At 48.1% G+C, this 13744-nt stretch overlaps 1 protein-coding gene across 2 annotated transcripts in view; it reads right to left on the bottom strand.

Annotated features, from left to right (window-relative positions):
- Positions 1-13744, bottom strand: part of MYO1D (myosin ID) — a 166296-nt gene that overhangs the window by 39768 nt on the left and 112784 nt on the right. The gene's annotated exons all lie outside the window — the stretch shown is intronic.

Below are 13744 nucleotides of genomic sequence, written 5' to 3'. Positions count from 1 at the left end.
GTGCTGGTTCCTTGGCTCAAGAGACTCATCCCCCCTCTCTGCACCCTCCTTTCAGGGAGTTGTAGAGGGTGATGAGGTCTCCCCTCAGCCTCCTCTTCTCCAGACTAAACCCCCCCAGTTCCCTCAGCCGCTCCCCATCAGACCTGTGCTCCAGACCCTGCACCAGCTCCGTTGCCCTTCTCTGGACACGCTCGAGTCATTCAATGGCCTTTTTGGAGTGAGGGGCCCAAAACTGAACCCAGTATTCGAGGTGCGGCCTCACCAGTGCCGAGTCCAGGGGCAGGATCACCTTGTTACCTGGCTCTGAAGATGAAATATTGGAGGCATACAAGAATACCCAGCATTTTAACATCTTTAAAGCCACACATCTCCAATCACTCATCGGCTCCATCCCCTGCCCTCCCGCTGGCACACGTAGTACAATATTGCACGTCTGCAGAAGGAAGAGCAGCAAGGTCATTAAGAGAAGGAGATTTGCTCAGTGCCCGTAACGTGCTCACGGCCAGGTGGAAGGATGAGAGGCAGCTCAGGCCTAGCAGTCACAGCTAAAAGCAGTGCTAGCAGAGTTTTGGGTGTAACCTCAAAGTCATTAATCATACCAGGTATTTCAAATTTCATAAACACGAAAGCACTTCCATTTTGTTTAGGTAAATATGTGGCAACAGCCTAGACAGGAATAACAGTGATGACCCTGCTTTGTTCGCCTCATGATCTGCATCAAGGCTTCTCCCATCTTGCCCTCCACACCGCTCGCAGGCAGCGATGGCAGCAGCTCCCGGCTCCGGCTCAGACGGGGCACCGCCGCCTCTCCCTTCTCCTCTTGTGTGTCCCACGGCTCCCTAAACCAGCATTTAGACAAGTCCTGCCACTCCCCGTAGGCACAGACCGGGGCTCCTGACACCCTGTGCCCTGCAATCTCCACTCACCCTGCCTCGCTTTCCCTGCGAGTCCTGCTGGCCCCAGCACACAGACGCTGCTGGCATCTGAGAGGCAGATCTTCCTGCCGAGCTGCCGCCACCAGCAGCACTCCTTTACAGCTTAATATGCACGCAAGAAAAATAAAGTTGAAGCCCCCAGACCAGAGAGGAGTCATCAGCACTAATCGTTCATCGTGCAATTACTCAGCTACTCAACCTCCAGCTGCAGTAGGTACCTTCACACCGGTGGGAGATCCTTGTTATTCACTGTCAAGCATGACGTGACATATCCCCAACATCTACTGTTTGCAAATGTGTAGGTGAGTACAGTGGGGAGTTAAACTGGGCACTTAAGTCCTACTTTAGTCACACTGAGGTATCAGGACTGGACCAGCCGAAGCTTTCTTTAAAGCATATTCCCTCCAAGTTGTCTTTTCTGCCCTGTTCTGAGCTCATCCGTGTGTGTCCTGTTCCTTTGTCTTGTCATTCATGGTTTCTCCTGGCCAATTTGCAAGATACAGTACCAGTGGAACTGTGGGAGAGGCACAAGAGGACTATTAACATTCAAAAGTCTTCATGTAATTCCTTATTATAAAGCAAATTAATTCCAGTCTGAGCCAAACTCACTCCAGACCAGCAGCTGGGCAAACACATATGCCTCCAAACTGCAAGTGTACAAGTATAAGGAGCTGGTGAATGCTTTGGGAAATGGCATTCCCATCCCACTTGCCTCAAAGTAGCATCAGTTAAAACTGGTGGAGACATCTGCTCAGATTTGAAGATGGATGGTGGAATGAAGGTCCTAAGTACAGGCTTTTAGCGCCATTTTAGAGACCCTGCGGTACATCCCCTCGCCTCCAGCTACCACTGCAGAAAGGCACGAGTCTCCTGTAGGTCCTGTGTCCCACCTACCAGCCCTATGCAGATTCCTGACACACCACAAGGGATTTAAAAATGGCACTGAACACCTCTGCTTTGGCAAACTAATTCCACTCCCGTCTACTAGTTCAGTCTACTCCAAAACCCCACTTCACGCTCGAGTCGAGACACGACAGCACGTGCCTATGCTGGGGATGCACCTTACGTTGGCTAACTCTGGAAACCAGAAGATCCTCTCCTGCATCACCCTCCAGCTGACACGCTCAGCAAGGCGAAACAGAACACATGCTGGCTGTTGAGGTGACAAATTTACGATTAAGTGTTTTAATCACCCATTTTGCCCTCTTCAAAAGGTCCTGGGAGGAAGTGTCAATGCTTGGATTTAGATGTGAACACCAAGCCCCCTCACTGCCTGCCTATTTCATATGTAGCTGAAAAATTTGCAGCAGCCCAGGGTCACTGGGTTCAGGTACCAAAATGTATTTCCTTTCCCCTTTTCTACATTAAAAAAAAAAAAGGATCCATTCAGCAGATGCTGCCATGTCCTGCACATGGCTGGAGGGCACCCCAAAACCATCTTTTATGCTTCTGTTAAAACCATCAAGCAAGATGCTCTATGAGTAAAGAAATGACTACAGCCTGCTTTCCTAAAAAATAAATAAAAGACCCCAGGAAAACATGCCTCACACTCCTTACACCACTGCCTTGCCCCCTTCCCTCACACCAAGCTTTGCATTTCCATGCTGTGATAATTCTTTTTCTCGGTGGGTTGATGAAGCATCAAGGCAGCAACTCTTCATCGGGACAGAGGATGGCTGAATTCCCCTGCCTTTGGCTGCACAGAGATTTTAGAGCTTGTCTCTTTAATCAAAATGAGCGATTTTCGCAAAACTTTGAAAGAATTATCCTTGCTACCTCTCTCCCTCACTGTCAAATCTGAGGATGCAGCAGCCACATAAAACGACGTTTCCCCGGGAAACCAAGCTAAAAATAGCCAGGCTGCCTGGCTGGGGAGACTGGTCTGGAGTTTTTGAAATTGCAGTGAGGACAAGATAGCACTGGGGGTTAAGAATCTGCATGACAGACCCTGAATGCTAAAGATCCCAGTGTAAGACGTTGCTGTCCCTGCTCTGACGGGCGGTGCTGGTGGTGAGAGCCGACCTTCCTTGCCGGCGCAGGGAGGAGCTCAGCCTGTCCAGCCAGCAGCCTCTCTGCAGCCCCAAAGCGGCGGCTGGGCTCTGACCTGCAAGCCCAAGCTGGGGGATGTAGCCTGGTTTGAAGCCATCTTCAGCCTGGGCTCAGCTCCCAGCACGTGTGCAGGGCGGGGGTGACGGCCAAAACCAACCTGGGCACAGAATCACAGAATCATCTCGGTTGGAAAGGACCTTGAAGATCATCCAGTCCAACCGTTAACCCAGCACTGACAGATCCCAACTCCACCAGATCCCTCAGTGCTGGGTCAACCCGACTCTTCAACCCCTCCAGGGATGGGGACTCCACCACCTCCCTGGGCAGCCCATTCCAACGCCCAACAACCCCTTCTGCAAAGAAATGCTTCCTAATATCCAGTCTAAACCTTCCCTGGCGCAGCTTGAGGCCATTACCTCTTGTCCTATCACTTATTACTTGGTTAAAGAGGCTCATCCCCAGCTTTCTGCACCCTCCTTTCAGGGAGTTGTAGAGGGCCATGAGGTCTCCCCTCAGCCTCCTCAGCGGGGAGGGACGCAGGCTCCGACAGCTCGGGGGTGTCTGTCCCCAGGGTCCTGCAGGACCCACAGCCCCGCTGCCGTGACTCTCCTCCGATGGGCACCTCCGCACCGAGACTTGTGCTCCAGGGGATCGGGGCTGGGGCGGACTGAGGGGGTACAAGAGTACAGAGGGGAACCTTATTTTATTGCTTTTGGCTGTTCTCTACCTTTACAGCAACGAAACGTCTTATACTGTCAAACTGATATACGCAAACACAAATATAACATATTTCTGCAAGAAGGAACCGTCCCCCCGAGGCCAAATGCAAACCAGTAATTTCTGGACGGGAGCCCGTTCGGTGAGCAGTCCCAGCGGGGCAGCGTAAGGACGGAGCCATCTCCATAAATCTTCCCTTAGTCTGCCCCATGAGACTGCCCAGCAGATACCAGGACGGGGTGATGGAAAAGGAATAAGACTCTCCCCTTCTCCAATATCAGCTCATCTTCTGAGTTCACACAAGGAAAAACAAGAAGGGGGAAAAAAATTAAAATCTTTTGTGCATTTAATTCAGAATCTAATTACTTTGTATAAATTAGTTAGCTGGTTTCCACCTAAGATTTATCATGTAATAGCCTATGAATCACATCTCTGTTACAGGATATATTGTGTCATTTATATGTAAAAATGCTTTATGCAAGGCACCCTGTGGACTAGGCATATTAATTTATACCACGGGCTCTGGAAGATTAAGTGAAATTAAAGAAGGTAAGGAGATAAGACACTACTGCTGATCAATGCTTCTTAATGAGGAACATGCTCTATGTGCATTTTAAGGTGAAATCAGCCATCAGAGTCCGCACAGCCATAAGGTCAGCCGGTACACAGCAAGATGGTACACACGAAAACCCCACTGGTTGTAACAGAGACTCTCCAACCAACACCACTGAAGCTGTTTCCTTCCACCTGCTTTGCCGGCTGCTGGCTCTGTACGCTTTTAAATACTCCGTTTAATCTGCCCAGGTTCACTGCTGTGGACACAGACACAGGCAGGCAATATTCCTCACTGTAATCTTGATTCTTCCTCCTTCCAGCAAGCCACGTTTTGTGGCAAGAACTTTTCTGGCAGCTCTTCCAGTCAATCCCTATTTATTTCCTGCAGGTTTGCGAGTGCCACAGGGAAGAGGGATGAGGACTATCATGCCACCCTCAGGCACATGCACCCCAATTTCCCTAACAAGGCAGCAACACCCACTCCAAAGGCTTCCTACTCACTTCATAAAGAGCAGTTATCACGCATAAGTTATTCCACCCAAAGGACAAGGCACAACAGCCACGGGCAGCAGTTGACTAAGGAGTCGCACCAGGAGACGAGGTTCCTCCTCCTGAATCAGCAATCTGCAACTCCAACAGCACAAAACTGTTTCCATGTTTATGCTCCGTCCTGACCAGCTCCTCCTCACTATTTAGAACAAAGCATTACTTACAGTCTAATTTTAAGCTAGTGCCCTGGAGCCAGAAACTGAATTAATTTCCATAGATAGGGAGTGGTTTTACCAGTATAGTGGAGCTAATTACCTCTTCTCTCCCCATCTCCATTATCACTGTCACCTCCTGTAGGGACAACACAGAAGCAACGTCCTACCCTACGAATGCAACACACAGCACTAACCCAGGACTGTCTGGGAGAAGATGGTAAAAGCTCCTTTAGCATCTCCAATATGTCAGACAGCACATGAAAATAACCCCTAGCGCAAAAGTGTTTGGTGAGAAAACAAGAATCATCTGGACTGCGAGAAGTTGAATTTATTATATATGCCTAAAGACAATAGGGCTTAGATCCAATAGCGCAAAGTTATTAGGTGCCAAGAAATGCAGAAGCCACCCAGTGGTAATTTTTTTTCACGTTGTGTTTTTATACATCTGCTTAGAAATTCTCTTTTGATCCGAGATAAGGGAATTTAGACAGGGCATGCTTTCTGCAGCTGAAGTTATAAAACCAGAAGAACTCCCGACTCCCTAGAAATGAACACTTCAGGTGTGATCCCTTACACACGGCTCTCAGTGGATGGCTACACCATCCTGTTGATACTTAGTAAAGGTAGGATTGACTTGTCCATACCATGCACACATTCGATCATGAGCGTCCAAACCAGACAGTTTAGTGACAACATCCGCATAGACACGTGTGCCAGTGTAACTATGATCCTTCTGCCCAACAGCACTGGTCTGGTGCCTGGGTGAGCAAGTGGGCACATCCAAGCCTTCCTCTAAATGAATTTGTAAAGAGAAAAACTAGGAAGAGGGAAATTCGACAGGTGCAGTATGCACAATGCTGATGACTTTCTACTCTGGACTGCAAACCTATTTACAACAAGCCTACAAAAACTAGAGTAGATATAAAGCATTTGTTAAATAATCACCTCTGTTGGATCATTTTCACCAGAAAAAAAAATAATGCTCAACACCGGCCTTTGACAACACAGCTCTGACTCTCCAGGATAGAGCTAGAAGTGTAATTTTCCTCCAAAAAAAAAAAAAAAAAAAGAGTGATTAAGGCATCCCGTGATTTAATGGCATCTCTTCAAACAACAGCACTGCCTGCAAGCAGAACACAAAGGCTTCTGAGCAGGGAGACCAAAAATGGGAAGAACACATCACAAGTGGGGGGGGGAAAAAAAAGTCTAAATGATGCAATAAAAAAAAAAAAAATGTCTCTTCAGAAACTACCGTGGAAGAAATGAGGGGCCACATTTTGCATTCATTATCATTCTGCTAGCAAATCCTTGGAGACTGCAAGCCAGCCAGCATTTGAGCACACACAGTAAAAGAGGATGAGGAAAGAGGATTTTAAGTAGGTCACCAGTAAATATGATCATGATGGATTTTTTTTTTTTTTGTTTTTGTTTGCTGTCAGCCACTGGAGTCCTTATTTGGAGAAATGCTGGAGAAGAAAAGAATTCATGCAACAGCAGCAAGGTGGGCAGCATCTCCAGAGGAAAATGTGGTGTTACCTTTCTGAAACCAGCCTCGTCCCTCTGACACGGGCAAGTCCTGCGAGACGAGCGCGCTCGCAGAGCTACACGCCATCACCAGCACCGGCAGAGCCGCTCCCCGAGCACGGGGCTGGGCATTTCGAGGTAGCAGCTGCCAAGGAATATGGGGAAAGGCAGGGCGGGATTTTATGCCAAGGGGGTTTAATGGAATCAGAGCATTATCCTCTTTCTGATTTCTTTTCTCACCTCTCAGGTTTCTTGTGCTGAGGAAATCAACCTCAAAGCACTCTTCTTTGCCCCAGTCTCCTCCTTGCCCAGGGAGCTGCTTCTGTAGTGTTTGGAGGAAAAAAAAATAATAATTGGGAAGAATTAGTGTGCCCAGGTGGCCAAGAAGGCCAATGGCATCCTGGCTTGTATCAGCACTAGCGTGGCCAGCAGGGACAGGGAAGGGATCTTGCCCCTGGACTCGGCACTGGTGAGGCCGCCCCTCGATGAGTGGGTTCAGTTTTGGGCCCCTCACTCCAAAAAGGCCATTGAATGACTCGAGCGTGTCCAGAGAAGGGCAACGGAGCTGGTGCAGGGTCTGGAGCACAGGTCTGATGGGGAGCGGCTGAGGGAACTGGGGGGGTTTAGTCTGGAGAAGAGGAGGCTGAGGGGAGACCTCATGGCCCTCTGCAACTCCCTGAAAGGAGGGTGCAGAGAGGGGGGATGAGTCTCTTCAACCAAGTAATGAGCGATAAGACAAGAGGTGATGGCCTCAAGTTGCGCCAGGGAAGGTTTAGGCTAGATATTAGGAAGTATTTCTTTGCAGAAGGGGTTGTTGGGCGTTGGAATGGGCTGCCCAGGGCAGGGGGGGAGTCCCCATCCCTGGAGGGGTTGAAGAGTCGGGTTGAGCCAGCGCTGAGGGATCTGGTGGAGTTGGGATCTGTCAGTGCTGGGTTAACGGTTGGACTGGATGATCTTCAAGGTCCTTTCCAACCGAGATGATTCTGTGAAAACCAAACTGTCCCTTTGCTCCATGAGCTCTGGGGAGCACTGTGTGTTTGCATAAAGATGGGACAGAGGAGAGATGGGAAAAGAAGAGGGAGGGTGCCTGTGCAGTAGCTGCCTCCTCTCAGAGGAGGCACTGAGCTGGGGAGCCAAGGCCAGCAGGGCCAGCGGAGGGATGTGTCCAGTCCAGCAAAGCTTCACCATGTGGACAGAGGCCCAAACTGCAGCTGCCACTCAAACCCCACAAGGAGACAAGAACCCATCAAGCAAAGCTGGCTCTGCCATTTCTGACGTCCCACGGCAGAGCGGTCTGTCCGAGCACCGAGCTCCAAGCGCAGTTGTCGCACACGCTGGATCCAAGGTGCTTGGCACAGGATCCCCCCGGCTTCAAAGCTGCTCAGGTCCCACGTTTGTGTGGCTCCTTCCCCCCCGGCATACGAATGCTGCACGCTGCCAGCCTGCGCAGGCTGACTGGCACCGACAGGGTTCATCTGGAGAGGGAGCTTCAAGAGGGGAGAAAAGGGAAAATAAAGGGGAAAAAGCTGTTCCCAAATATTCCACCAACATTGGACTGCGGTTGCATGAGCAGGAAGGGACTAGCTTGGGTTCGTTGCAGATGCACAGGAGTAATGCTGCTGTAATGCTATTGCAATGCTATTTCTAACCCAAGTTTATATCCTATTCAATTTTGCCTTTAAAAAAACCCTACTAGCACATTGCTTCTGGAGCTTGGTTGGTGAGTAGTCTGAGAGCAGGCAGAGTGCTGGTTTTCTCGAGGTCTTAAGAGATATCAGCAGAGATAGACATTTTACAAAATGATGCCTCTGTTGAGGGGCCTAGAAAGTTTCAGCATTTCAGGAGTTTTCCATTCCTGGAGGAACATTGGGCTGTTCACCACGCCCGGCACGTCCTTGGAGCTCCTTCTAACGCAACTTTCCCCATTAGTGGGGGGAAAAAAGGCCAGTGAAAACAGACAAGCTCATATTCCTTTGAGACAGAGAGCAATGTCAGATGTGATCTGAAGGTGGAAGCAGCAGGTGCTATTTGGGCTTCTCCTAATTTGACTTTGTATCATCGGGATTGCATTTACCTCTCAGCACTGCAGCTCCCAAATTAAATCCTTGAAGGAAACAAGCTGTAATGAAAGAGCACGAGCTACCCCCTCCTCACCCGTTGAAGCCGCAGGCTGCGGGGAGGCAAGGGGCTCTGCAAACAAAACTTCTCCCCTTGCCTACAGGGGTAACAAACCCATCACGTGAGGAGCCTTTTGCCAACTATTTATCAAACCAGTGAGTGTCGCATGAAGAAAATGGTTTATTGTTTTTCTCTCGGTAATAGCTGTCGGCTGAACACCGCAGAGATGCCGAAGGCATCTGTAATTGTAGGCACTCCCACGTGAACTCCCAAGACAAGACAGGTTGCTCCAGCATGCCCGAAGGATACCACGGAGCTGCCTCAGAGCTGCTGGGGAGCCAGCTACAGGGCGATTAGGCTCGAGCTGGGTAGCAAGCTAAGTGCTGGAGCCCCTGACTGAAGCATTAAATAAAAGGACTGTTATGGCAGATCCTCCTCGCGACAGTTCAAATACCACCGTTCAGGCTTGAGTCCATTTATTCCCTCCAAAGAAAAGCAGCAGTTGTGCTGTGAGTCGTCTGCCGTCTCTCCCCACACACACATCTCTGAGTACTTGATGTTCTGCCTCAAAAACCATGGGTTTTAAGGCAAACCAGCATGTCACTTTGATCATTTCCAGGCTTTAGAGCTCTAAATATGACCTGCCCCGTCAGCCTGGTACCAGCAAGCATTTTTTGAGGCCAGATTCTTTAAGGTGACATTTTCTAACATGGAAATTTTTTTTTTTAAAGTGTCTCAAAGTGATAACACAGCTCACAGCACAGCGTGGCGCAGGAATCAGGAACAACACAGTTCCCATCAGTGTTATCCTTTGGAGCCTGTGATACACAAAGGCATGATCCAGCCATCACATCTGGCAGGGGGAGAAGTCTGAACTCCAGCTGGCTTCAGTGAACAGCGATTTATCCCGGACACACAAACTCCTCGGGATGCTGCAATCTCTGAAGATGCAAATCAAACTACACATTTATACACAGCACACGCATGACTTGACTGGAAGTTGATGGAGAGCAGTAGAAAGCTGTGGTAATGCCCACTGCTGAAGGAGAGACACTCGAAGCAGTCCTAAATCTTGCACCGCTCTCTGCAGGGCGTCAAAAATAGCATCTCAAAAAGGAAGAAATTCTAGTTTCTAAGAGATAAAACTGGAAGGGCTTTTGCTCAGAGCCTGTCGTGTGTTACAGAAACTGTATTAGCAAGGGAGAAGCCATCTGGGGTATGACCTGATCTCCTGATGGATGCCACTTGTCCCCGGACACAGCTGATGTTGGGGATACCTGGCAATGGCCTGTCCTAGCACAGCAGCTCCAACCCACGTCCCGACAGCAGGTTACAAACCACCCCCGACATGAGTTACCTGTGGCAGAGCAGGTCGCAGGACACAAGAACCCTTGGAGCTGCCCTGTGGATGAACGCGAGAGGGGACGGGTCAAGGTGAGGCTGCACCTCGATGAGTGGGTTCAGTTTTGGGTCCCTCACTCCAAAAAGGCCATTGAATGACTCGAGCGTGTCCAGAGAAGGGCAACGAGGCTGGTGCAGGGTCTGGAGCACAGGTCTGATGGGGAGCGGCTGAGGGACCTGGGGGGGTTTAGTCTGGAGAAGAGGAGGCTGAGGGGAGACCTCCTGGCCCTCTGCAACTCCCTGAAAGGAGGGTGCAGAGAGGGGGGATGAGTCTCTTGAGCCAAGGAACCAGCGCCAGGACAAGAGGGAATGGCCTCAAGCTGCGCCAGGGCAGGGTCAGACTGGCTCTTAGGAAGGATTTCTTTGCAGAAGGGGTTGTTGGGCGTTGGAATGGGCTGCCCAGGGCAGGGGGGGAGTCCCCATCCCTGGAGGGGTTGAAGAGTCGGGTTGAGCCAGCGCTGAGGGATCTGGTGGAGTTGGGAACTGTCAGTGCTGGGTTAACGGTTGGACTGGATGATCTTCAAGGTCCCTTCCAACCGAGATGATTCTGTGATTCTGTGAAGGGGAGCGGGGCAGGACCCACCATCAGTCTTTCCGTGCGTGAGGCTGGACACATCACCAGGGTTGGGTATGTTGGAGGCTCCAGCACAAGTGCTGGGTAAGAGACATAAACTGAGGAATTCACACCAGTACACTCTTTCCCCCCCCCCCCCCCCCCCCACTTAATTTAGCATTAAAACATTCTATTTGGATAATTATTACATATAACTACTGAGCTACCATCAGGAGCAAACGGTTTCAGCCTGACTTTATGAACAAAGCAGATTTACAGGGAAATTTGCCTCAGATCATTCTCAATGCATCTGTTTTGAAAAAGGGGATAAAAGCAATGTTTAAGCAATAGCCAATCAAAACTGATTTAGGGATCTGAAGGACTGAAATGAAGCCAACACATTAAAACTAGCCACAGAAATTATCATAACTACACTTATGCAAATCTTTTTCATAGTACATAAAAAACCCAACACAGCTTTTTTTAGGAATTTGGCACACTAAAGGGGAAAGAGGAGAGTCATGGACAAAACATGCGAGGACTTATTTCACTCAGATATTAGGGTAAGAAACACAGCAGCAGAATTACAAGCTGGCAGAGGAGAATTTATAAGGAGAGCAATACACCAGCTCAATATATTAAGTAGATATACTTCAGCTTTATACCGTGAACTTGATCCCACAGACTGGCTTTTCTTTTTGCAGGCTGCTTTTTAGCCGGAGCTTTAAAACTTGAGCTCAGACATTAAGTTCTGGATCCGTTGTAAAAAGACAAAATAAAAGCTATAAAGTCTGTCAAGACATAAAAGAGTTTTTTGGTGGGTTTTTTTGCAACGTCAGGTTAGTACAGCCACATTTAAATACTAATTTATTTGACTTTGGTTTCAGAAGGAATGGTTGGGACCCAATATTTTTACCAAATATTCAGTCTCTATTTAAAAAGTAAATTCCTTAGACATTTCAAAAAATGTCAAGCACCGAGCTAAGGATCTTTATCACATCCAGATTTTATCAGATGGATGCTCCACACCTTCCAGAAAAAACAAAACCAAACCTACCCCCTAAGCATAAAATTTTAGTTACGCGCCAAAGTCACTAATTGCTTTTGAAAGAGCAGTCTCAGAAACAGCAAGTGCCTCTTTGAGAACAATTCAAATACTGAGTTCACAAGATGAAATGAGCTGGGCAAGAGATAAATGGAAGGAAAGCAAGCTTAAAAGAGAAAATTTTGGCTCTGTTGAAGATGCTATAAAGTAGAAAACCAGAAGGAAAGTTTTGCTAATGTGCACTTTTACGATACTTCGTTTTACCTAAGAATGTAAAAAGTAGCAGAAATATTTCTGATGAGGTTAATCAAATACCCAAAGACTTCAAGAGAAAAATGAATCTTCTCCCCCATTGTTTAAAACATAAACCTAGTGAGCCTGTATATTTTATTAAATTTTTACCGCTCTAAAAATACCAAGGCCTTGAAAATAATTGTTGTTCTCACCTTGACAAAAGCATCTTTTTTGATATTTAGCAGCTCTCTCCAAAATTGAAGGTGTGTAGTTAAAAGGCAAAGCAACAGCAGAAGCTTGGACCTGGATCTGGTCCCCAGAGCTGACGAAGAGGAGCCACTAAGCACCTTTCACCAGAAATAATGAAACGTCAGGGTAGGAAAACCACCCCGCTGAGTGACTCCCTACAAACCAGTGGGGACCGCAGCAACTTATGCTGGTATCCAGGCATCACCTGGGAGATATTCCTGATCTCCAAAGGTTTGCACCCTGTAGCTGCGGGGTGCTGAGGCCCCTGCCCAGCGGTGCTGGCAGCAGCATCCCACCTCACAGGGAAGGAAAGAGGTTACACGCTTTGGTGAAGATGTGAGTCAGCGGAAGAGCAGGCCCTAAGCACACCAGAATCTGCACAAGTTTGAAGTTGTGTGTTGACACCAAAAATATATCTGCATCCATTTTGAGTCCAAACCTGCATTTTTTTAAAAAAAAGTTAAGTAAAACACGCTGGTATAGTTATGGCAGACTACAAGGAGAGAGTTTAAAGATTACTTTTCTCTAGTAGCTTGTTTTCCAATGTAATATCCCTTTCACTTAAGCACATGAGGCAGATGGCATGAATTACAACCCCCTCCCCAAATAAAACAAAAATATAAAAGTTTTATATGCCTGAGATTTGCGAAGCAGGGAGGTTCCCAGCACACAGCCCGGCGGATGCCAGGACAGCTGCTCGGGGCAGATGGGTCCTTTGACAGCTTGATAATACTGACTTACTGGTGAAACTAAGCCCTGGTAAGGCCAGCCAACGTGGGGCCATCTGTTTACTGGAGAGGAAAGGCTCTTGGAACAGCAGGCAGCCAATGCTTTGGTTGAGAATTAAACCAACAGCAAGATCATCAGTATTTACAACCTTTACTTGTGCAACCACACACGTACAGCTGGCAGCGTAACTCTGCCACGTCAGCGCCGTGCTCGGTTTCAAGACGTGCCTTGGGATTTTTGTACAATGGATTGCACCACCAGAGGCTCTTTAGAAGATGTTTTCTGCTTATATAAGTTTGTTAACAGCGGGCAAGGTGATGGTTCGTGTCAAACTTTCAGTCTTGAATGAATGCCAAGAACTGTAGTTCAAGATTGAAAATAATAACGTGGTTAGAAAGGTGTGATAATGAATATACTGAATATAGCAGAGAGCCCCTAAGAAACATTTTTCTCCCATTCACCTATTCCCACAATAATACCCTCTCTGGAGAAAATCCACAGTAGCAGCATCAACAGGGAAGCTTGATTGGGAAGGCTGGCGAGGCAGCAGAACTTCATATTGCTGCGCCACAAGGACTGCTCAGGTGTGATTTCTTTAATTGTTTTTATATTCTGATCATAAATTCCCCAAGGACAGGAGGGAGCTGGACAGAAGCTCATAAAAGGGCACAGAAAATGTTAAATGCTCCAAAATATTAAAATGTTCGTACTTGGAAGTATGTTGGCTTCTATAACACCTAGAAATGAGGCGAACGGGCTTGAATTTTCTATTCTAGGACACCGCAAAACATCTATCACGGCTTCTGACAGTCTAAATGCTATTTTTCCCCCCAGACCACCAATAATCCTTCCAGTCTCACAGTGCTGCTATAGACTGTCCAAGAACAGAAAGGAATCGCCTGTTCCAGCCCAGTAGATCCACTAGTTTGAG

This window comes from Strix aluco, chromosome 24 (genome assembly GCF_031877795.1).
Source record: "Strix aluco isolate bStrAlu1 chromosome 24, bStrAlu1.hap1, whole genome shotgun sequence".
NCBI classification, from domain to species: domain Eukaryota; kingdom Metazoa; phylum Chordata; class Aves; order Strigiformes; family Strigidae; genus Strix; species Strix aluco.
Note: the sequence above shows the minus strand (reverse complement) of the source record. Positions and strands in the feature narration are given on the sequence as shown.